The 24,677-nt window shown below is 41.5% G+C and overlaps 1 protein-coding gene across 5 annotated transcripts in view; it reads right to left on the minus strand.

The window, feature by feature from the left end:
* The window catches only part of PLAC1 (placenta enriched 1), a 193,536-nt gene that overhangs the window by 136,641 nt on the left and 32,218 nt on the right, over positions 1 to 24,677 (minus strand). The window contains exon 1 of one of the 5 annotated variants that reach the window (XM_032260251.1): positions 8,334 to 8,545. The exons of 1 other annotated variant lie outside the window; for it this stretch is intronic. The gene's annotated coding sequence lies outside the window, so the exon portion shown is untranslated. Of the gene's footprint in view, positions 1 to 6,445; positions 7,000 to 8,232; positions 8,546 to 24,677 lie in introns of those variants that run through there. 3 more of the 5 variants (XM_032260249.1, XM_032260252.1, XM_032260248.1) reach the window with 3 other exon arrangements.

The following is a 24,677-nucleotide window of genomic DNA, read 5'->3' on the forward strand; positions in this document are numbered from 1 at the left end:
AGAGAAGAAACAGTAAACTTGAAGATACAAAAATAGAAATTACCAAGGACAAACAACAAAGAGAAAGTAGACTGAAAAAATATATATGAATAGAGCCTCAGGGATCTGTGGGACTCTAACAAAGTATTCATGTCATCAGAGTCACAGAAGGAGAGGAAATAAAAGGTGAGGCTGAAAATGTATTCAAAGAAAATGTGGCTGAAATTTTCTCAAATCTGGCAAAAGACATAAACCTACAGGTTCAAAAAGCTGAGTAAATCCCAAATAGGTTAAACCCAAAGAAATCCAGGCCAAAACACATCATGGTCAAATTTCTGATAGCAAATAACAGAGAAAAAAAATCTTAAAAGCAGCCAGAGAGAAACTATACTTTCCTATAAGGGAAGAATAATCTCAATGACTGTAGATTTCTCATCAAAATCTGTGAAGGTTACAAGGAAGTCACATGATGTTTTTTAAGTACTGAAAGAAAATAACTACCAGCACAGAATTCTGCAACCAACAAAAACATCCTTCTTAGTGAAGGGAAAACCAAGACATCCTCAGATGCAGGAATACTAACAGAATTTATCACTAGCAAACTAACATTTAAAGAATGGCTGAAGGAAGTCTTCAAACAGAAATAAGTGATAGAAGGAATCTGAGCATCAGGAATAAGGAAGAACAAAGAAAGAACAAAAAATATGGATAGATACAATAGGCTGTCCTCTTCTATTGAGTTTTCTAAATTATGTTTGATGGTAAAAGCAAAAAGTAAAACATTGACAGTTTTCTCAATGTATGTAAACAAAATACTTAAGATGATTATAAACTGGGGAAAGTAAAAGAATAAAGTTGCTGTACTGTAACAGGTAAAATGATGACAACAGTAGATTGTAATAAGTTATGCGTATGTCATGTCAGGCCTAGAGCAACCACAAAAATGCTACACAAAGAGACAACTCTAAAAATCCTGTAGATAAATCAAAACAGAATTCTAAAAAATACTCATGTAACACACAGGAAGGCAAGAAAATGAAAACAGAGTAATAAAAAGGAGAGAACAAACAGAAAGCACCCAAACCAGAAACAACCAAAATGTCCCTCAACAAGTGAATGGGTATAACCAACTATGGTACCTTCACACCATGAAAGAAAAGAATTGCCAGCACAGAATTCTATACCCAGCAAAAAATATTCTTCAAAATGAAGGGGAAATCAAGACATCCTCAGATGAAGGAAAACTAACAGAATTCATCACTAGTAGACTCAGCAATAAAAAAGAGTAACTACTGACATACATGGCAACTTGCATGAATCTCCAGGGAATGAAGAAAGGTAATCTCAAAAAGTCACATACTGTATTATTCCACTTATATAACATTCTTGAAATGACAAAACTGTAAAGATGAAGACTAGATTAGTGCCTTCTGGGAGTTAGAGATAGAATGGGGTGGGTGTAACCATAAAGGTAGCATAAAGATCATCTTTGTGGTGATGGAACAATTCTGTATCTTACACAAATCTACACCTGTGATAAAAATGGCATAATTTTATACACACATATTGTACCAATGTTGAATTCCTAGTTTTGATATTGTACTCTAGTTATGTAAAATATAATCCCTGGGAGAAAACAAGTGAATGGTACAGAGGGCCTCTCTGTACCATTGCATCTTCCTGTGAATTTATAATTATATTGAAACAAAAAGTTTAGAATAAAGTAACCTCAAAAAGGAGAAATATGCCATGTTCATGTATGGGAAGGCCCAACACAAATATGGCAATTCTCTTTAAATTGGTCTATAAATTCTATGCAAGTTCAACCAAAATCACAACAGGATTTTTCTGGATTTTGACAAAGTAATTTACACAGAAGATTTACATGGAGAGTAAGATTTAAACAGAACAGTAAGGCATCAAGAATATACAAGACAATTGTGAAGAAGAGTAATGAAGGGCATATTGTTAAGGCTTATTATAATGTTATAGCAATTAAAGCAATGTAAGCCAGGTGCAGTGGCTCATGCCTATAATCTGAGAACTGTGGGAGGCCAAGGCAGACGAATCACTTGAGGTCAGGAGTTTGAGACCAGCCTGGCCAAAATGGCGAGACCCCGTTTCTACTAAAAATACTAAAATTAGGCGGGTGGGTGGCATGCACCTGTAGTCCCAGCTACTAGGGAGCCTGAGGCAGGCAAATCGCTTGAACCCAGGATCGCACCACTGCACTCCAGCCTGGAAGACAGAGCAAGACTCCATTTCAAAAAATAAAAAATAAAACATCATAGTATTGGCAGATAGATAAACAAATAGACCAGTGGAATACAAAAAGGGCCTACAGACAACTCAGGTAAGTCTATGAGAACTAGGCATAGGACAGAGATTGATTATAAATCATGGAGGATATGATATAGATTATTTAATAAATGGTACTAAAATTATCCATGTGATAAAATATACAATTAGATAACTTATTCAAACCCTACATAAAAATCAATTCAAAATGAATTAAAAATCTAAATGTTAAAACCAAAATTTTACAAAGTTTTGATGCAAATATATAATACCTTTATGACCTCAGAATAGAATAATGCACACACAAAAACTCATAGATTAGTCAATAAATTAATCACACACAAAAAAACTCATAAATTTTAATAGAAAAGACTGATAAATGTGACCACAATAAACATTATAATGTCTGTAAGAAAAAATGACAGCATAAAGCTAAAGATAAGCCATACAGTAGGAGAAGACATTTGCCACACATATAATTGAAAAAGAAACAGCATCAAAAAAGACATAAAATAAATGCTATAAGTCAATTTTAAAAGGCAATCAACACAATGGAAAAGGGGCAAAGAATATCAACAGACAACTGGCAGAAGGCACTGGAATGGTCTAGAAATATATGCAAAGATACTTAACCTCACTAGTATTCAAGGAAATAAAAACAACAATAAAACAAGATACTATCTTTACTCACCAGACAGGCAAAAATTAAAACCCAAAAGTTGTAGATGGTATGGTGTCACAGCCGCTCATACACCACCGATGGGACTGTTATTTGGTAGAGCCACATTGGAGAGCAACCTGCCAGTACCCAGCAAAATGAAAAGTGTGCATACTCTTTAACCCAGAAATCTTACTTTCTAAAAGGTACGTCCTCTATAGAAATTCCAATCCAGTGTACAAAGACACGCATACCTCAGTGTTCATTGCCAAGTTGTTTCTAACACTAAACATTTGGAAATAAATATCCACCAAAGGAGGAATGAATAAATTAAATGTGACATGGTTGTGCTATAGGTCACTGTTCAGCTATAAGAATGAACTAGATCAATAGGCACCCACGTGGACTGATCTCAAGAAGATAATGCTAAGTTTTAAAAAGTACAAAAGTATATCACGGTTTGGAAGAAAACATACCAAATTAATGAAAATCAGTTGACTAGAGGCAGGAGATAAAGGGGGCTTCAACTTTTCCTGTAGCACTTTTTTTTAATTGAAAAAGAATGGAAGACACAGTAAATACAGTAGCAGTGTATTTCTCCTGTGCATGGTGAGAATACAAGTGTTTGCTATATTCTTCTCTGCACTTTCCTGTATTTTAGAAGTTCTCAATATAAATGAAGGGTGTATTAAATACCCAGTGTGGGAAACCGCTGTACTGAGATACTAATAACTCTATATGTTAACCTACCCAGAAGCATTTTTTATTTTTAAAGAAGGCTGCAATATTTAATCCAAAAGTTGAGGCACTGTTGTATTTGTTGTCACTTATGAAGCGTGGGTTTCCTACGCAAAGCTTCAACGGGCATCATTTTCCTCCTATATACTAGTCCTACAATTTGAGTAAGTTGCCACCACTTTTGACACAATGATAGGTTTCCCTTAGGTTGGACAGCTAGAAGAAAGGGAACAGGGAACACTTCCCCACTGAATTGTGCTTTCATTCTTTATAAATAACTCTGTTTTTAAAACAACACCACATAAAACAAAATTTAGAGCAAGATTTATAGAAACACGGACACTTTAAGTGCAAATAAATTCCTTCAAATGTTATCGAGCTTTTATTCTGTCTTATTCATCAGCCTTGAGTAGATTTCACACAATTTAAATATTTCTTAGCTTGTCTGCAGAGTATCAAGGCTTGTCTGTGGCTTTGAGACTTCTACTCCCTTCACCCCAATCAACTCCACCAGTTGTTTAAACTGCTCAAGTCTTTCTTCAGCCGCAGTTTTTTAAGTGAGAGTCTTTTTATTGCTTTGGGCATGTTCCTTTTCCTAGCCAGTGCTTAGAATTTTAACTATCTAACTATTCAATTTCTCTCTGTCTCTTTACATGGAGGAGAAACTGGATTTCTGTTCCACACAGTTTGGCAAAGGCTAGCAGGGAGTAAGAGATTACAGCCAGATGTACATCTGCATGTCAGCAGCAAGAAGGTCTGAGATGGTGCTTTTTCAATCAGAAGGGAGTAGTCATTTTCCCTCTCTCTAAGGAGAGGGCCTCCTCCCTCCCATCAGATATTTGGCTGCTAGACGTTCACTGATTAATTACTGAGGTTGCATCTACACACAATTGGTTTCCTTAACAATTCCAGCAGGCTTCCAGCTCATTTTTGAATGTGCTTCTTGTTTTTAAAAGTACTATCCTCTTTTCCTCCAGCATACATTTGAAAAAGAAAATGAAAACTAGTTAAACAGAGCAAACTATAGTCCATAAACAAATAAAAAGGGATTCTACCACAATCTCTAATATTAGAAAATCCAGCAGCAGTGAGGAGTATTTTTAGGGGCAGGGAAACAGTTCTAGTACCCTTCAAATCGGGACCCCAAGCTGATCATTTATTCTATTTTCATGAAGGGTGTCATTTCCTGGTTAATCTCAAAATCCATTTTATATTGGAAAGGTAAGGAAAAGTAGACACTCCTTCTCTGTACCCCAACAGCTCCTCATACCCCATCTGGCTTCCCAGTAGAAATAGCATTACCAAGTTCATTATTAGTAAGTTCGTTTTTCTAGTTTGACTCATGACTAAGACTTTCCCTCTGTTTCTCAAGACAGGTAGATGTGGTCCCCAGCACAATCACTCCTTGAAACCTAACCTGGAAGCTACCTCTTGGGTCACATCCTCATTTCTAAGAAGCTCAATGTGCAGCACAGCCAGTGCTAGAAGTACTTGATTCTGAGAAGTATAATTACAGGGTTTCCAAGACAGGTCAAATTCACAAGTATGGGTTGACAGCGGCTACTTTAACTGAGATCACATCCCTGTACTTGGGGAAATACTGGAAGCTGATAAACAAGCAGTAGCTCTACATTACTGCCAATTAGATCTGCAAAATTTGGGGGCCAATCCAGCTGAAACTGTTTACTCAAACTCTGAAAAACCGCATCTACCCATCCTGCCTCTCCAGCTTCATCTCCTTCCACTCTCCCACAGAACACACACTGTGTAGGCCACTCAACTCTAAACTATGATAAAACTGACAGGTGATGTGCACATGCATGACACACTCCATGAGTGTCCTTGGGGAATCTACTTGGTATGCCAGCTATTAATTAGGCCCTTTTCTCTAATTGTCATTAAAACAAACTGAAATGCAAGTGGGTGAGAGTGATGCTGTTATTATAAAGATAACCTTGAATCCACTCTACCTTACAACTAAAGTAAATTATTCAGCAACTTTGGTACATCAACTATTATCAGTAACAAATTCCTTGTGTCACACTTTCCAGCCAATCACAATACATCAACTGTGGTTGACAATGGCTACCCTTGTCATACCAGTGACCATCTCTCTCATGCCTCTGCCCATGCTTTCCCCTCTGTTCCCCAAAGGTCCTAAACCCCATATGATAAGTCCACAAAAAAAGTCTGTTGATGGATTGAATAAACGAATGAATGAAGAGCTTCTGACCTCAGATAAGCCTCACGTTGCATTTACAACACTCATACATTGGGCTGCAGCCATACACAGATGGAAAATAATATTCAGTTACAAATAGTAAAGTCCACTGTGATTATGGGCAATTTTCTTAACCAGAAAGCATTGAGTAGCAAGATGCTTTGCAGCTGTACATTTTTATTAAAGGCTGTTTAAATAAACATAAAACATATTTGCCGGGAGAGGGTAAAAAGACAGATGCAAATTTCAGTCACAAAATAGGTACATTTGTTATTTTTTGCATTTGCTTTAAGATGTGCCCTAAAACAGCAGTTACCCTTAGATGTCAGATTTGACCAGCGATAGGGACCAGAAACAGTGACTCAATTTGGGCAGGAGTTCGCTGGGACATAATATGGCTACTGTGCCTGAAGTCTTTCTTGGTCATAAAAGCAGTAAGGAAGTATGACATAATGGTGTGATGGTAAATCACAGCCTAAGCCATTTTGGTTGGCAGAATTTGAAAGACAAATAAACATTACTTCAGGAGCAGAGAAGACGTGCCTAATTACCTCCGTGCCTAGGCTGGGATCCCTGCGGCTTGTGTCGTTCCTGGACTCAGGTGTGTCTACACGGCCAGGGTCCACGTGTACAGGGTCCGGATGGTCCCGTGAAGAGGTTGGTCTGCTAGGGATGTAGGGACTGGCAGCCCCACCTCCACAACCTCCTCTCCAGGGAAATCAGGCAGCTGGAACCGAATGAGAAGGGCAGCCTTGAGGGGCCCCTCGTAGCCTGGAAGGAGTGGGATTGGAGGAAGAGAAGAAGCTGGTCCCACCCACTCTGCCTTGGAAGTGGTGGGGAGTTGAAGAGCTGATTGCACTTGCAAATCTCTGCAATTTTTACCTCAGGCCAGTCCAAATTACCTCCTCCTTCCCTTTTGTGGTCTCCCAGCCTGGCTATAGCTGTGGCCCAAGTGGGCTTTGGGGCTCACCTAGGGATGGCGCCTACTCTCGTTGCTTGTTACATTTTCAAAGCTGAAAAGCCTCCAACTTTTGTATTTTTTGTTTTACACTGACAGCCCAGGCCATCCTCCTCTCCCTCCTCTCCTGCTTCTGTCTATATAGCCCCCCATCCTTCTCCCTCTCACTCTCTCCCCTTCCGCTGTATGGAAACTGGCTGCCTTCTCATAATGGAGTAGAAAATAGAATCCAGGCCGGGCGCGGTGGCTCAAGCCTGTAATCCCAGCACTTTGGGAGGCCGAGGCGGGTGGATCACGAGGTCAAGAGATCGAGACCATCCTGGTCAACATGGTGAAACCCCGTCTCTACTAAAACTACAAAAAATTAGCTGGGCATGGTGGCACATGCCTGTAATCCCAGCTACTCAGGAGGCTGAGGCAGGAGAATTGCCTGAACCCAGGAGGCGGAGGTTGCGGTGAGCCGAGATTGCGCCATTGCACTCCAGCCTGGGTAACAAGAGTGAAACTCCTTCTCAAAAAAAAAAAAAAAAAGAAAATAGAATCCCAGCCAGGTTTTCACCAGGGCACTGACCTGTCATGGCTTTTCTAACACAAAGAGAAAGGCCATACCTGTCATCCATCCAAAATTGCAGCAAACACATATAACACAGAATTTCCCATTTCCCATTTTAACCGTTTTGAGCGTATGAATCAGAACGTTCACAGTGTCGTGCCACCCTCATAGCCAGAACTTTTTCATCTTCTCAGATAGAAACTCTGTACCCATCAAACATGAGCTCCCCATTCGCCCCTTTCCAAGCCCCTGGCAACCCCCATTCTACTCTCTGTTTCTGTGAATTAAACCATCCTAGAAACTTCATGTAAGTGGAATCATACAGTGTTTGCCTTTTTGTGACTGGCTTATTTCACTTAGCATAATGTCCTCCAGGTTCATCTGTGTTGTAGCATGCATCAGAATTTCCTTCCTTTTAAAGGCTGAATAGTATTCCATTGCATGTGTGTGCCACATTTTGTTTGTCCAATCATCTGCTGATAGACATTTGGGTTGTTTCCACCTTCTGAACTCGCCTTTGAACTGTGTAAACAATAGGAATGCACACCCAAAGTGCTGAACATTTCAGGATGACACCGAGGTATCCCAACCTCCTCCCTCCATAACCCTCCTCTTTGATCATCACACCCCTCCGTGTATATTGATAACACAGATCTTCTGAAGCTATCTAGGGACAAAAAAAAAAAAAAAAAAAAGATAACACAGATCAGTTGCTAAGCACTTAGCACACTTTATGGTATTTAATCCTCGCAACAATGCAGTGAGGTAGATGTTATCCTCACTTGACAGAAGGTTTTACTGAGACTCAGAAAAGCTAAGCAACTTACCCAAAGTCAAACAGTTGTAAGTAGCAGAGCTGAGATTTGAAACTCCCATTCAGCCTTGTCTGACTCCAAAGGCCACTCTAAACCACCATTCTAGTGCCTACCCGAAGCCCACGAGTCCTTTGCCACCAGTCTCTCCTTGCTTCTGGTTTGGGGTTGGGTTGGTTTTCAAGACAAGTAGAGCTGGCTCTAAATACTGACAAACCATTGGCCACATGCGCCTAGATGGGTCCTTCAAATCCTCAAATCCCTGCCCACGGCCCCCCATCTCCCCAACACACTGAGTTCTGAATCCGTTCTACCTTGACTACTGCTACTGAAACCGAGCAGAGGGCATTACTAAGATGCTGGGATTTGTTTTAAACTTGTTTGTCAATTAGCAGAAAGACTGACCTAGAAGACAGGGTACTTCATTTGTGTCCTTGGATCTGCAGCTCTTTCATAAGCTATTTGTTTCCCTCTCCTGAGGCCCTCTGTTCTTGTCTGCGTTGAATGGACTAATTAATTACAGAGAAGCCTGACATTTTGAAATGCTAGAAGAATTAAGCTAGAGGCTGTTGGCAGATGTTTACCTGTTAGTGTCTTAGATGCCTGAGTGACACTAGGTTCCACTAAGAGGAAGAAGACTTGAAGAATTCTGTGGCTGAGACTGGGGTGTGTGTGTTATGGAGGGGTGTCCCTGGAGGTGGGAGAAGACCCAGTGGGCAAGAAGCTTGCAGACATAAAACACAAACTTCCCTGCCTCAGTTTTGCCAGGAGATGGCTGAGTGCACAGCTCGCTCTGACACTGCCCCAAAGGCCGGCCAGAGTGGCCATGCACATGCTGGTCCTCTGGGCAGCAGCAGGTCCAGCTGGGTAAACAGAAATGCAGGAGCAAAACAAGCCAATCAATCACAGCACAGCTCCAGCCGGCCCCAGTCCTCTCCTCCCCTTTCCTTTCCAGCTCCCCCGGGTCTCTCCAGCAAGCAAGTGGGCCCAGGTGGCCTTTGATCTGTCTCCTTTGCTCTTTACAAGGGGGAAATGTATCTATAGGAAGAGTGAGCTCAGCCCCACCTGTGACCCACCCCCAGGGTTCCTTGCGGGGAGCCACGAGCTTCACACATTCAGTGGCTAATGGCAAAAAAGACAGGCAGATGTGGGATACTTGAAAAACTTAATGCTGGCTTATGGTTAGGAGGGCCTGGGGTGGTTGACCTTCACAGGGTTACAGAGATCAGTAGGGCATGTTCTCCTTCTCAAGCACTGGAGGGTAGGCTGCAGCCTATACCATGGGCACAGAGCCCTGTCAGCGTTGAGCTGAAACTTTGCCATTGCCCCTTTGCCTTGTGGCTTGAGTTTTTCACACACTCCCTGTGTTTCAGCATGGAGCTCCCACATTTTTGAGATCCGTTATCTTGCTAGCAAATGGATGTATTATCCAGTGTTAGGTCACTGATTCCCGGAGGACCTTCGTCCAGAGGCCCACACAGTGTCATGTTCCACTGGGCAAAGATCTTCTGACTGCTGTCTCCCCCCTGCCTAGAACCATGCTAACACGGAATTAGTGCCGATTAAATACCTATTAAGTGAATGAACGGACTGGCATAACATGACAGTTAAGAGGTTAGTCTCTGGAGTCAGACAGACTGGAATTCCAGATCACTTCTGCCAATTTGACCTTGAGAAAGTCTACTTACCTTCCCTTCACTTGGTTCCTTGTCTGTAAAATGAGAATAATAGTACATAACAAGACTATTGTGGGAATGAAAAGAGATAATGCACTTAATGCACTTAGCCAGTTCCTCAACCATAATAAGTCCTCAGTAAAATGATAGCAATTGTCATTATCTTGTATACCAACTCCAAGCAACTGGTCCAGGCTGCTGGGAGTGCTGGCCTGAGGATTCTGTGGTCTAAACCTGACTCAGTGAAAAAGAGTACTTGCCCTAAAGCCTGCTATCGGTAAATATGGTAGAAATAGAAATGCACTTGCTGGGTACATATGCATTCTGGGTAGATGGCCAAACTCAAACCATTTGGAGTAGCCTTCAAGGAGAAGTACATTGCATACATATGATAACTAGCTTTTTTTTTGAGACAGGGTATTGCCCTGTCACCCAGGCTGGAGTGCAGTGGTGCAATCTCAGCTCACTGCAATGTCTGCCTCCTGGGTTCAAGCTATTCTCCTGCCTCTGCCTCCCTAGTAGCTGAAATGTGTGTGCCAAAAATTAGCCCTGCTCATTTTTGTATTTTCAGTCGAGACAGGGTTTCACCATGTTGGCCAGGCTGGTTTACAACCTCCTGACCATAAGCGATCTGCCCTCCTCAGCGTCCCAAAGCGCTGGGATTACAGGCATGAGCTGTCACACCCAGTCAGACAAGTAGCTTTTATCAGCCACATATGTGGGAGTGAGGAAAGAACTTTTCCTTCAGTGGGGACTGTCCCCCAGAGTGAGACCTGCCTCCTAAAATCCTAGAGTCATTCGTTAGCCCATTATTTGCCTAAGGGCTGGAAATAGCATTCTAATTCTTCATCAAAGAGCCCTCAGTCTGAGTCTGCTGTCAACAAAGAGACAGGCCCCAATGAGCAGTCACTCCCCTATTCCTTAGGGGAGTCTTTGCTCTGCAAGCAGAATAGCTGCCTCACCATGTGCTTGTGTTTGTCAAATGTCACACACTCTATTTCAAACATGTGAGATTTGACATCATGTGAGCAATATTGCACTCATTTCCAGCCCTATTTAACTTCAAAGGGCATGTCAGCCACACTGGCCCTACCTAAATGTGTGACACTTTTGATCAACTGGTACCTGATGGCCAAGAAGACTTAGAGGCCATGTGTAATTAGAAGTGGAGCCCAGAAAGGGAATTTTGATTAAATGTAAATGAACTCAAGTCTTGGAAAGTTTGGGTTTAACTGGAAACAAAAAGCACATGAGGTCAGAGCAAGTCTGAAATTCTCTATCTGAAAACACTCCAATGACATCACTTTGCATCTGGGAGTGTCCTTGGGGTCTGGAGAAGTGTAGGCCAGAAAGCCTCCCTGGAGAAAAAAAATTCCCCAGAGCCTCTCCAGAGACTTAGCTCCTAACAAAGCTGTGGAGTGAACTGGGCTGTAAGGCATCCTGCGAGGGTGGGGGTGTCACCTTTCTCTTCCCAATCCCTGATCCTGCTTCACCAAATAACAAATTTGCCCATGTGCATCACTAGAAAAGTACAGAAAGATCACCCTGCTCTCCAGAAGTACCTCCTTCTTGGACTTGAGTGAGTCACTTGACTTGAGTGAGTCAAGCTTTGGGGCTTGACATTCCTCACGTTCAGGGAATTTGGACAGGATAACCTAGGGAGGCTCTTAGCAAACAAGAACACGTGGCTCAAGCAAGTGGTTGCCATCTGGCCAGTTAGCAAGGCTTGCCAGGCAAGGTACACCCAACAGGAAACCAATTATGAAAGTAGTGTCAGGGCTTGCAGCCCCGCCTGGAGGAAAGAGATCTTAGAGATATCCTGGGTCCTGGCTACTTGAGGCCACTAAGGCCTGGATATAGCAGCAGAAAGGGGAGATTTGAGGGCAAAGGAGACAAATGTTTATATTTTGCCTGGAGCCATCCTGGGCAGTTCTCTTCTCATAGCCCCCCTTCTCTGGCAGAAGGAGGGGACACACAGTTGAAAGATGGCCCTCTTCCTTTTCCATGCTTACCTCCCTTTCTTGCCAAATGCAGGAGGTACAAAAGGGGCCTGTGAATAATTGTGTTGGACAGGCTACTGACTGGCTGCTGACTGATAAAGAATTCCAGATAGTCATTTTCTAAATAGAGGAGATTTCACCCAAACCCTTTTCACCTCGCACCTGGGCAAAAAATATTCAGAATAGCCAAATACATAGAGACAGGAAGCAGATTAGTGGTTGCCAGGGGGAGGGGAGAATGACTGCTTAGTGTGTGTGGGTTTCCTTTTGTCATGCTGAAAATGTCTTGAAACTACATAGTGGTAAGTATTGTACAACATTATGAACATAATAAATATCATTGAGTTGTACACTTTGAAATTGTTGAAATGGTGAATTTTATGTTATGTATTTTATCACACAAATACAAAAATCGTCAACAAATGCTACTGAACTGAATCCAACAACAAATAAAATGAATTATGAACAATGACCAAATAAGATTTTTCCTAGGGACGCAAGGTTCCACATAAGAAAATCAGTCAGTGTAGTCCACTGCATTAATAGAACAAAAACTAACCTGTTCATCTCCATAGATGCAGAACAAACATTTGACAAAATTCAATATTCTTTCATGATAAAAAACACTCAATAAGCTGGGCGCGGTGGCTAATGCCTGTAATCCCAGCACTTTGGGAGGCCGAGGCGGGCAGATCGCTTGAAGTAAGGAGTTTGAGACCAGCCTGGCCAACATGGTGAAACCCCGTCTCTACTAAAAATACAAAAATTATCTAAGTGTAGTGGCGGGCACCTGTAATCCCAGCTACTCAGGAGGCTGAAGTGGGAGAATTGCTTGAACCCGGAAGGTGGAGGTTGCGGTGAACAGAGATCAAGCAACTGCACTCCAGCCTGGGTGACAGAGCAAGACTCCATCTCATTTAAAAAAAAAATAAAAATAAAAACATAAAAAAAACCTCAATAAACAAGGAATAGAAAGTAACTTTTAATCTGGTAAAGAACATCTATGAAAAACCCACAACTAACATCAAATTTAATGGCATAAAACTGAAAGATTTCCCCCTAAGATCAGAAACAATACAAGAATGTCCACTCTCACCACTTCTATTCAATATTGTACTAGAAGTTCTAGCTGGGATAAATAGGCAAGAAAAAAAATTAAAGGCATCCAGATTGGAAAAGAAGAAGTAAAAATATCTCTATCTGCAGGTGGCATAACCTTAGTTAGAAAGTCCCAAAGAATCCACAGAAAACTATTAGAGCTAATAATCATGTTCAGCAAGGTTGCAGGATACCAGAAAACACCGCAATCAATTCTATGACTAAGCAGTAACAATGGACAACTTGAAAATTAAATTAAAAAAAATTCTATTTGCAATAAAATAATTAATTAATTAGAAATAAATTTAACAAATGAAGTGCAAAACTTGTACACTGAAAACTACGAAACACCATTGCCAGAGAACAAAGAAGACCTTAGTAAATGGAATGATGTTTCTTGTTCATGGATTAGAAGATTTAATGCTGCTAAGATGGCACTACTCCCCCAATTGCTCTACAGATTGAATGTAATCTCTAATAAAATCCCAGCTGGCTTTTTTTTCTTTGAAGAAATTGACATGTTGACCTTAAAATGTACACAGTAATGTAACAGACCCAGAGCTAAAAGTGTAACAACTAAAACTAAAACTCAGAAGAAAACAAGTATAAATCTTCCTGACCTTGGATTAGGTAAGGAATTCTTAGGATGATAGGACAGCAAACGCATAAGTGACAAAGGAAAACAAGAGAGAGATAAATTGGACTGCAAGAGAATGAATCACTTTTATTTTGTTGTTTGAAACAGAGTCTCACTCTGTCACCCAAGCTGGAGTACAGTGTCATAATCATAGCTCAATGCAGCCTTGACCTCCTGGACTCAAGCCATACTTCCACTTCAGCCACCTTAGTAGCTGGGACCGCAGGAGTGTGCCATGACACCCAGCTAATTGTTTTTTAATTTTTTGTAGAGATGGACTGTCACTATGTTGCCCAACCTAGTCTCAAACTCCTGGGCTCAAGTGATCCTCCTGCCTCAACATCCCAAAGTGTTAGGATTATAGGCATGAGCCACTATGCCTGCCTAGCATGAAACACTATTGTACTACAAATTAAACCACCCAGAAAGTGAAAAGGCAACATGCAGAATGGGAGAAAATATTTGCAAGTCATAAACCTGACAATGTACTTGTATCTAGAATATCTAGAATTCTCACAACCAAATGATAAAAAAATAACCTAGTTAAAAATGGGCAAAGAATCTAAAGAGGCATTTCTCCAAAGAAGATATACAAACAGTCAAAAAGTACATGAAAAGATCCTCAACATAATTAGCCATTAAGGAAATGCATATCAAAACCACAAAGAGATACCTAGTGAAGACATCTATTAGGATAGCTATAATCAAAAAGATAGGTTGGGCATGGTGGCTCATGCCTCTATAATCCCAGCACTTTGGGAGGCTAGGGCAGGGGGATCACTTGAGACCAGGAGTTTGAAACCAGCTTGGGCAACATAGCAAGACCCCGTCTCTGAAAAAATTTTAAAAAATTGGTCAGGTGCGGTAGCACACACACCTTGTAGTCCCAGCTACTCAGGAGGCTGAGGATTGCTTGAGCCTAGGATTTTGAGGCTGCAGCAAGCTATGATTGCTGCCACTGCACTCCAGCCTTGGCAATAGAGTGAGAACCTGTCCCTTAAAAAAAAAAAAAAGACAGGCCAGGCTCGGTGGCTCACACCTGTAATCCCAGCACTTTGGCGGGCCAAGGCAGGTGGATCACGAGGTCAAGAGTTCAAGACCAGCTTGGCCAAGATGATGTAACCTCATCTCTACTAAAAATACAAAAGGTAGCCAGGCCTGGTGGCATGCTCCTGTAATCCCAGCTACTCAGGAGGCTGAGGCAGGAGAATTGCTTGAACCTGGGAGGCGGAGATTGCAGTGAGCTGAGATCACACCACTGCACTCCAGCCTGGGCAACAGAACAAGACTCCGTCTCAAAAAATAATAATAATAATAATAGCAAGAACAACAAGAAGTGTTGGCAAGGATGCAGAAGAATTGGAATGCTCATACATTGCTGGTGGGAATTAAAGTAGTACAGCTACTTTGAGAAAGTCTGGCATTTCCTCAAAATTTTATAAACAGAGTTCCCATATGACACAATAATTCCACTTTAAGAGAAATGAAAACATGTGCCCACCAAAAACCTTGTAAATCAATGTGTTCTTTTTATTGTTTTAGAGATGAGGTCTCTCTGTGTTACCCAGGCCGGGCTTGAACTCCTGGGCTCAAGTGACCCCCTTGCCTCAGTCTCCTGAGTAGCTGGGACTACAGGCACGTCATTGCACTCAGCATAAATGAATGTCTATAGCGTCACTATTCACGATAGCCAAAAGATGGAAACAACTCAAATGTCCATCAACTGACAAATGGATAAAAAAAATTTGGTATACCCATACAAGGGAATATTATTCAGATATAAAAAGGAATGAAATATTGATTCATGCTACAATGTGGATAAACCTTGAAAACATTCAGCAAAATGAAATAAGTGAAATAAGCCAGGCACAAAAGGCCACATAATATATGATTTCACGTACATGAAATGACCAGAATAGGCAAATCCAGAGGCAGAAATATTAATGTTTGCCAGGAGTGGGGGCGGGGGGAAATGGGGAGTGACTGCTAACATGTAATGAGTTTCTTCTTGGGATGATGAAAATATTCCGGAATTGAATAGTACTGATGGTTGTACAACTTTCTAAATATACTAAAACCACTTAATCATACAGTTTAAAGGTGTGCATTCTGTGGTATGTGAATTATATCTCAGTAAAAAATGAAAAAAGTTATTTTTGTTGGGAGGTAAGTCTGATTTTTGGTTTCTAGCCCAGAAAATGTTCATGGAATTACATGACAATCCTATAATAAAACTTTTTAATTTTCTTCTTATATAAACAAGTTTTTCAGCCCTCACATATATTTAAAAATTAGAAATAGAATTGATGTTGAGTTGGGTGCGGTGGCTCATGCCTGTAATCCCAGCACTTTGGGAGGCCAAGACGGCTGGATCACGAGGTCAGGAGTTCAAGACCAGCCTGGCCAAGATGGTGAAATGCTGTCTCTACTAAAAGTACAAAAATTAGGAGGGCATGGTGGCGGGTACCTGTAATCCCAGCTACTCAGGAGACTGAGGCAGAGAATTGCTTGAACCCGGAAGGCAGAAGTTGCAGTGAGCTGAGATGATGCCACTGCACTCCAGTCTGGGAGACAGAGCGAGACTCTGTCTCAAGAAAAAAAAAAAAAAAAAGAATTGCTGAAAGGTCTTAAGACCCTACAGTCCAGGCTACTCAGGAGGCTGAGGCAGGAGAACTGTTTAAGCCTAGGACTTTGAGACCAGCCTGGGCAACATAGTGAGACCTTGTCTCAAAAAAAAAAAAAAATAAGATGTGATGCTGAAAACTGTCTCTTTCTAGCAATAAGTATTAGTTATCCTGGATACCTGAAAAGAAAGTCCCATTCATTTTATTAAGAGATATATTTAAATAAAAATTTACTTTTCATAAGTAATAATTATTTTTTAAAAACTTTATACTTGTTTTGATCATGGTGTATAATAATCATAATAATTCTAATAGTGCTTTATGGTAAAAGTCAAGTAAAAAATCAATTTCAATTTATACAGCATTTTAAGCTTTACCTTTTTTTTGAAACAGGGTCTCCCTCTGTCACCTGGGCTCACTGCAGCCTCAACCTCCCGTACTCAAGCCATCCTCCCACCTCCGCCTCTGAGTATCTGGGACTGTAGGTACGCACCACCACACTTGACTGATTTTGTAAAATTTTTCTTTTGTGCATACGGGGCTCTCTCTATATTGCCCAGACTGGTCTTGACTCCCTCAAGCACTCCTCCTGCCTTGGCCTTTCAAAGTGCTGAGATTATAGACATGAGCCTCTGCTCCCACCCAAAAATGTATTACCTTAAGACAATATTATCTGATGAAAGTGGACTAGAAATTCAGCTTCCAGAAGTAAAATGTTAAATGTTTAAAAAAGATCTTCATGTATTTTAAAATAAAACAATAGCGAGTAAAAATGACTTTGGTATTTAGATTCCATTGGATACATTTAAAAGAGTGAAGTACTTGCATTTTAAATGCTGATATTTACAACAGATTGGAAATAAACATCTTGGCAACCATTTACATTTATAATTATAAAATTGCATGATAAAAATGTGCAAGGGGGCACAGTTATAAAAGACCAGGGAGTCCTGAGAATGGCATAATATCACTTCTCTGATATTCCTCTAAAAAAAATGCATAACTGCAGTCTAATCATGAAAAAAACATCAAACAGATCTAAAACGAGGGATATTTTTCAAAGTAGCTGACCAGGATCTTAAAAAGTGTCAAAGCGGTCGTGCGCGGTGGCTCACGCCTGTAATCCCAGCACTTTGGGAGGCCAAGACAGGCAGATCACCTGAGGTCGGGAGTTCCAGACCAACCTGACCAACATGGTGAAACCCCATCTATACTAAAAATATAAAAATTAGCCGGGAGTGGTGGCGCATGCCTGTAATTCCAGCTACTCAGGAGGCTGAGGTAGAAGTGTTGCCGGAACGTGGGAGGCAGAGGTTGCAGTGAGCCGAGATCGCACCACTGCACTCCAGCCTGGGCAACAGAATGAGACTCAATCTCAAAAAAAAAAAAAAAGTGTCAAGGCCACAAAAGACAAAAGATTGAAGAACTGTCCCATTGAAGTTGGCTAATGAGACATGGCAACCCAATGCCATACGGGATCCTAGATTGGCTTCTGGAACAGAAAAAAGACATTAGTGCAAAGACTGGGAAAATGTGAATAAACTCTACTGTTTAGTCAATATTATTGTACAACTGTAAATCTCCTAGTTTTGATCTGGAAACTGTGCCATGGTTAACTCAGTTAACATTAGGGAAAGCTGGATAGAGAGTGTTCGGGAACTATCTGTCTGCACCGATTCTTTTTCCAACTTTCATGTAAAGCAAAAATTACTTCACAACAAAAATGTAAAAAGAATCTCAAGGGAGTCTCAGGCAAAAAAAAAAAAAAAAAAAAAAAAAAAAGTTGAAAGATCATTGAGTTACATGAGTCACAGTGACTAGAAGATAAAAAGCAAATCAGTACAGCTCTTCCCAGTTCTGAGGCCTGAGAGAAACTCCTCCACCAGTTCCCTCACTGTGTGCCAATGTGATAAGGTCCTCGGAATCCTCTTGCAGGAAATAGCGACAAGCAGGGTGCATTTTTCTTTCAGTGCATTGTGCACTGAGAGGATGCTCACGTCTTCCTGAAGTGCACGTATTCAATTTCTTTTTCAAAAGGGTGTTTTCCCTGATTACAAAAGCAATATAAACTTTTTGTAGAAATTCTGGAAAACAAAGGTAACTACAAAAAAGAAATTTAAAATGCCTCCAATTGTACCACCACAATGAGTATGTTGGGCTATTTCCTCCTAATCTTTTTCCATGCATATATACATCATTTATGGGTTTTTTTCTTTTAATAAAAAGAAAACTCGGCTGGGTGCAGTGGCTTATGCCCATAATCCCAACACTTTGGGAGGCCAAGGCAGGAGGATCATTTGAGCCCAGGAATTCAAGACCAGCCTGGACAAGATGATGAAACCCGTCTCTACAAAAAATACAAACATTAGCTGGGTATGCTAGGGTGTGCCTATAGTCTCAGCTACTCAGGAGACAGGTGGGAGGATCGCTGGATCCTGGGAGATTGAGGCTGCAGTGAGCTGTGATCATGGCACTGCATTCCAGCCTGGGTGACAGAGTGAGACCCTGTCTCAAAAAGAAAAAGAAAAATCCCACTTTAATTGTAAACATCACTCCATATTTTTACCTTTCTGAGTCTCAGTTTCCTCAGATGAAAAATAGGATTATAAAGTTGTTGTGACGATTGAGTAAACTCATATTTGTAAAGTTCTTAGAATAATACCTGGTCCACAGTAAGTTCTTAATAAATGTGAGCTATTATCACGATTGTCATTTTCACTCAGATTCCTTCTGGATAACCAACCATTTTTATCTGGCCTGTGGGTCTTAGTTTAGTGTCATGGCTCTTCCCTCACTTCCTGTCCCCTCCCCGTATCCTCTTTCTTCATTTGAGTTTAGAACTTGCCCAAGGTCATACAGTGAGAGAGCTTGGCTTCCAACCTAGGCGGTCTGTGTATGGAAGTAGTTTTCCAGATTGAGCACGCATTGGAGTCATCTGGAGAGCTTGTTAAAACACAGATGACTGGGGCCTATCTCTAGTTTCTGATTCAGTAGGTCTAGAATGGGGTCCAATAATTTGCATTTTTAACAAGTTTCCAGTAACACTGAGAAGGCTGGTACCTGAACTACACCTTGAACTTCACTGATATATAGATTCTGCACTCTTAACTACCTTACTGTACTACCTAGGTCATTCCCCTGTGAAATCCTTTGTTGGTTCCCTTGTAACTTTCAAGATAAAGCATAGATGCCGCCTTAAAACATGCAGGGCATGCCAGGAACAGTAGCTCACACCTGTAATCCCACCACTTTGGGAAGCTGAGGTGAGCAGATCACCTGAGGTCAGGAGTTCAAGACCAGCCTGACCAACATGGTGAAACCCTGTCTCTACTGAATGTACAAAAATTAGCCAGGTGTGGTGGTGGGTTCCTGTAATCCCAGGTACTCAGGAGGTTGAGGCAGGAGAATAGCTTGAACCCAGAAGTTAGAGGTTGCAGTGAACTGAAATCACGCCACTGCACTCCTGCCTGGGTGACGGAGTGAGACTGTCTCAAAAAACAAACAAACAAAAACACGCACAGCATTTCATGACCTGGCTTTATTTACATTTCTAATCTCATCTCCTCTGGAACCCTCCATACACCCGATGTCTATCCTCCAAAGCTATTTTTCCAACTCTGAATGTATCAGAATATACCAGAAGCCTCTTCTGGCTTCTGTTCCTTCTCGCTACGATGCTTGAACCCTCACACGCTCCTTCTGCCAATGATGCTTGACAAACTTACTGTGCTTTAAGGTTAGAGATTCCTCTCAAGCATTAACCCCTGCTAGAAGTGTTACAAATTCTGTTCCTACCCCCACTCCAAGCTGGAGTTAGGGGTCTCCTTGCAGACCCACCTCCCTAGCCTTCCCTCAGTCATACTTCTGCTCTCACTCTACTGTAGTTTTCTATACGTTACTTTTCCTTATAATCAAGACCTGTTTTATTCATCTCAGTATTTCCAGTGCCTGACACTTAGTACATAATTGTTGAATTAATGCATAAGGTTGATGGTTAAGGAATATTTCAAGAACCAAATAACAGTATTAAAAACTTCCTGGTGAAAATATGGAGTCAGAAAAGGCAAACTACCCCTTGCTCTAAGCCTGCCCCAGTGTCACAGAATTTATCGATCATTTTTTATCTTGTTGCCTATCTCCCTTTTTCTCCCTCCCCCTTATCCCCATCCAGTGCTGGAGACACTCTGCCCATGATCCTCTGGGCTATCTTACGAGTCCTTCTGGCCGAGTCTCTGATTACCTCCCAATTTCATAGGGCTGCCTCCTTTGCTGTGGAGAGAGAGCCTCACTTAGGCACCCCTGTCCCTGGTAATACCACAGGACCTAGACAACTCCAGTTAGCAGGGGTGTGCTCCCTCTCCCTCAAAAGTAAGGAGACTTGCAAATAGAAGTAAAGGGCTACGAGCATCTCTCTCAGGAGACATGGATTTCCATTCTCCTTCTGGACTGTGGCTTATTTCACTTAAAAGGGACCCTTGAAGGCCTCTTTTTTTTTTTTTTTAAATGGAGTCTTGCTCTGTTGCCAGGCTGGAGTGCAGTGGCACAATCTCGGCTCACTGCAACCTCCACCTCCTGGGTTCAAGTGATTCTTCCACCTCAGCCTCCCAAGTGGCTGGGACCACAGGTGCGTGCCACCACGCCCGGCTAATTTTTGTATTTTTAGTAGAGACAGGGTTTCACCATGTTGGCCAGGACGGTCTCTATCTCTTGACCTCGTGATCTGCCCGCCTCAGCCTCCCAAAGTGCTGGGATTACAGGTGTGAGCTACCATGGCTGGCCCCTTTAAGGCCTCTTAACAGAGTGGAATGGGATCTTCTCTCATGCCATGTAAATCTCTCATTATTTTTTTCTCAATCCAACATAAAGGCAGATAATAAATGCTGATTTCCCTTGTAATTTATGAGTTATTTAAATAGAGGTTGCTCAGTGAAGATCTAAGAAGCATCAAGACAAGCTTGATATTTATATCTTGCTTCTCTGAATGACCGGCTTTAGGTTTCATCAAAAGAGTTGTGGGGCAGCCAAAGCAAACAGTAGGGGGAGATATACTTTGCAAATTGTAGCTATGACATAGGGCCAGCCGACTGTGGTAGAAGTTCAAACAGAATATGTCCCTAAACAAATAACTATTGCAACAAGTAGCAACAACAACAAACCCTCAGGAGGAGAGAGAATCTGATTTCCAGGATACCACCTTAACATACTCAAAATTCCCAGTTTTCAACAACAACAACAAAAAACTATGGGATCTGCAAAGAAATAGCCCACACACATGAAAAGAAAACAACCAATAGAAACTCCCTGAGGAAGGCTTGACATTGGACTTTTTACACAAAGATTTAAATCAGCTATTTCAAATAGGTTCAAAGAGCTAAGGAAAACCATGTCTAAAGAAGTAAAATATGAGTGTGATATCTCAATAAATAGAAAATATAAATAGAAATTATTTGAAAACAACCAAATAGAAATTTTGAATTAAACATATAATAACTGAAATGAGAAAATCACTAAAGATGTTCAAAGGCAGATTTGAACAGGCAGAAGAAGGAATCAGCAAATTTGAAGATATTTATATTATCTAGTGTGAGAAACAGAAAGAAAAAAGAATGAAGAAAAATGTCAGGGCCTCAGACACCAGTGGAGCACCATTCAGCATAACAACGTACACTTAATGGGAGGCTCAGAAAGAGAGGAGAGGAGAGGAAGAAAGGAGTATAAAGAACGTTTGAAAAAATAATAGGCAGAAACTCCTCAAATTTGATGAAAAACATTAACTACACATCCAAAAAGCACCACCGACTCCAAGTAGGATAAACTTAAAAAGGTCCATATCTAGATACATCATAATCAAGCTGTCACAAGCCAAATGCAAAGAGAATCTTGTAAGCAGCAAGCGGGAAGTGACTCATCACATACAAAGACCCCCAATAAAATTAACAGTTGATTTCTCATCAGAAACCATGAAGACCAGAAGCCAGTGTGATGACATATTAAAAGTGCTGAAAGGCAAACAACTGTCAACTAAAAATTCTATTCCCAACCAAACTGTTGTTTAAAATAAAGGAGAAATGAAGACATTCCCAGCCAGACAAAACGTGAGAGTTTGTTGCTAGGAGATCTTCACTACAAGAAATGATAAAGGAAATCTCTCAGGCTGAAATGACAGAGGACACCAGATAACAGTTTGAATCCACAGGAATAAAGAAATGAATACTAGAAAATGTAATATTTAAAGGTAAATGTTAAAGATTTTAAGGTATTTTGTAACTCCTTTTTTTCTTCTCTGATTGAAAAGACAATTGCATAAATCAATCATTATAAATCCATGTTGATGGGCATGCAATGTATAAAGATGTCATTATGATGCACATTTCATAGATGAAGAAACTGAGAAATGGGGAGGTAGTGTACCCTTCCCAACATCAGATGTCAGTCAGGAGGCAGAGATGATATGCCTGCCTGATTGCACAGCCCTGTGTTTAAATCCCTTGCTATGCTCCTATGTAAGGAAGACCCGTGGGCCTCTCCACGTGGCTGCTAGTTGGGCTCTTGGAGGAAGCTCAAAACATCCTGCCTAAAAAGCTCCTTGAGAACACTTCTTCCTTCATAGATTTCTCCTGTCTTCCTCACAGTATCCCTAGCACAGTGCTAGGCACACAACACTCAAAAATTCCAGTTGAATTGAGTTTCTCAAAAGTGACCTCCCAAGTTAAGGGACCTAAAAGAAGAGGTAGCTTTAGCAAGGAAATGATAAGACTAGACGCCATTTATCAAGCGCCTCCCATTGTGCCAGGCACACAGGCACTCTGCTAAGTGTTTATATGTATTCGAGTTACTTAGATTCACCCATCTAAGAACCCTGTGAATTATGTACTATACTTATCTTGTTTTATAGAATAAGAAAATGGAGGCCCCACAGCTAGTAAGTGGCCGAGCTAGAACAAGACGCCAGACAGTCTGACTTCAGAGCCCACGCACTTTCCATTTGACCATGTCAGGGGCGGCTGAGACTTTTCCAGCTATAGATACTAGTTTCCAAACGGGACTGATGCTCAGAGCCAGGAGTGTGATTTCAGGAGTGCCAGAAAGGTGCCTTCTTTCAATCTCTTCTTATTAACCCACCCACCTGCAGGCTGATGCCTGAAATTCCACTGTTAGGGATTTGTTCCTTTAGCTTACGGTTCCTGTCCCCTGAAACGGAGGCCCAGAAAACAGCGTATAAGCCATTATGATATTCTTTCCAGAGAGATAGGGTTTGTTTTTTTTTTTTTTTTTTGAGATGGAGTTTCACTCTTGTTGCCAAGGTCAGAGTACAATGGGGCAATCTTGGCTCACTGCAACCTCCGCCCCCCAGGTTAAAGTGATTCTCCTGCCTCAGCCTCCCAAGTAGCTGGGATTACAGGTGTGCACCACCACATCCGGCTAATTTTGTGTTTTTAGTACAGATGGGGTTTCACCATGTTGGCCAGGCTGGTCTCAAACTCCTGACCTCAAGTGATCCACCCACTTGAGCCTCCCAAAGTGTTGGGATTATAGGCGTGAGCCACCATGCCTGGCCCCAGAGAGATAGTTTTATTGTACACATGTGGACAGCACATGAAGATGCACGCTGATCCAGGGGGTAAAGCATGAGCATATGAGGACCTGAAGGCTCTGTATGAGAGAAAGGTGTGAGCTCACACACTGCAACAGACAAATGTTACCACTTTTGAGAGGGCCAGCCTTCGTCAAAAGAAAGTCATTGCTCTGGAAACTTTTCTTCACAGCCAGCATTGAGCTTCTGAGAAGGAAATGAGCAATGGTTGGATTCGACTCCCAAATTCATGTTTTTGTCAATAGATTAGGTCCTTGCTCCATTTTTGAGACATTTAAATCAAATAATCAAATAAAAGCCTATTCAAGCATTAGCAACAGCCTTCTCATCTAGACTACAAGCTAGACTACCCTAGGGGCCTGCTCATGAACTTGCAAAAGTACCTTGGCCTGCCTGGAACTTCATAAATGCTACCTAGCAATACTGTAATCCTACTCCTGCCAGGGCGGAGCAGAGAGATTGGCACCATCTGACTAGAGACTCAGTGTGGTCTATTTGGTGAGATTTCTGGGGCATTGGAAAGCTCTGCTCCTCTTTCCCCAATCACACCCTTCAGATGCCTGAAATTCCCACAATGTCTTCTGATAAGACTCAGTCCAAAAATATCTATTCTATGAGTTCTTATCCCACACAATGGCCTCCATCTTTGGGTGCTTTTGCCTCCTTGAGACTCCCGTCAATATACAAGTATAAAAAATTAGCCGGGCTTGGTGGCACATACCTGTAGTCCCAGCTACATGGAAGGCTGAAGTGGGAGGATCACTTAAGCCCAGGAGGTGTAGGCTGCTGTGAGCTGTGATTGCACCTGCAAGTCATGCCCCAAGATCTTAC

This window comes from Sapajus apella, unplaced genomic scaffold (genome assembly GCF_009761245.1).
Source record: "Sapajus apella isolate SASKATOON/1434 unplaced genomic scaffold, GSC_monkey_1.0 scaffold115, whole genome shotgun sequence".
Lineage (NCBI taxonomy): Eukaryota > Metazoa > Chordata > Mammalia > Primates > Cebidae > Sapajus > Sapajus apella.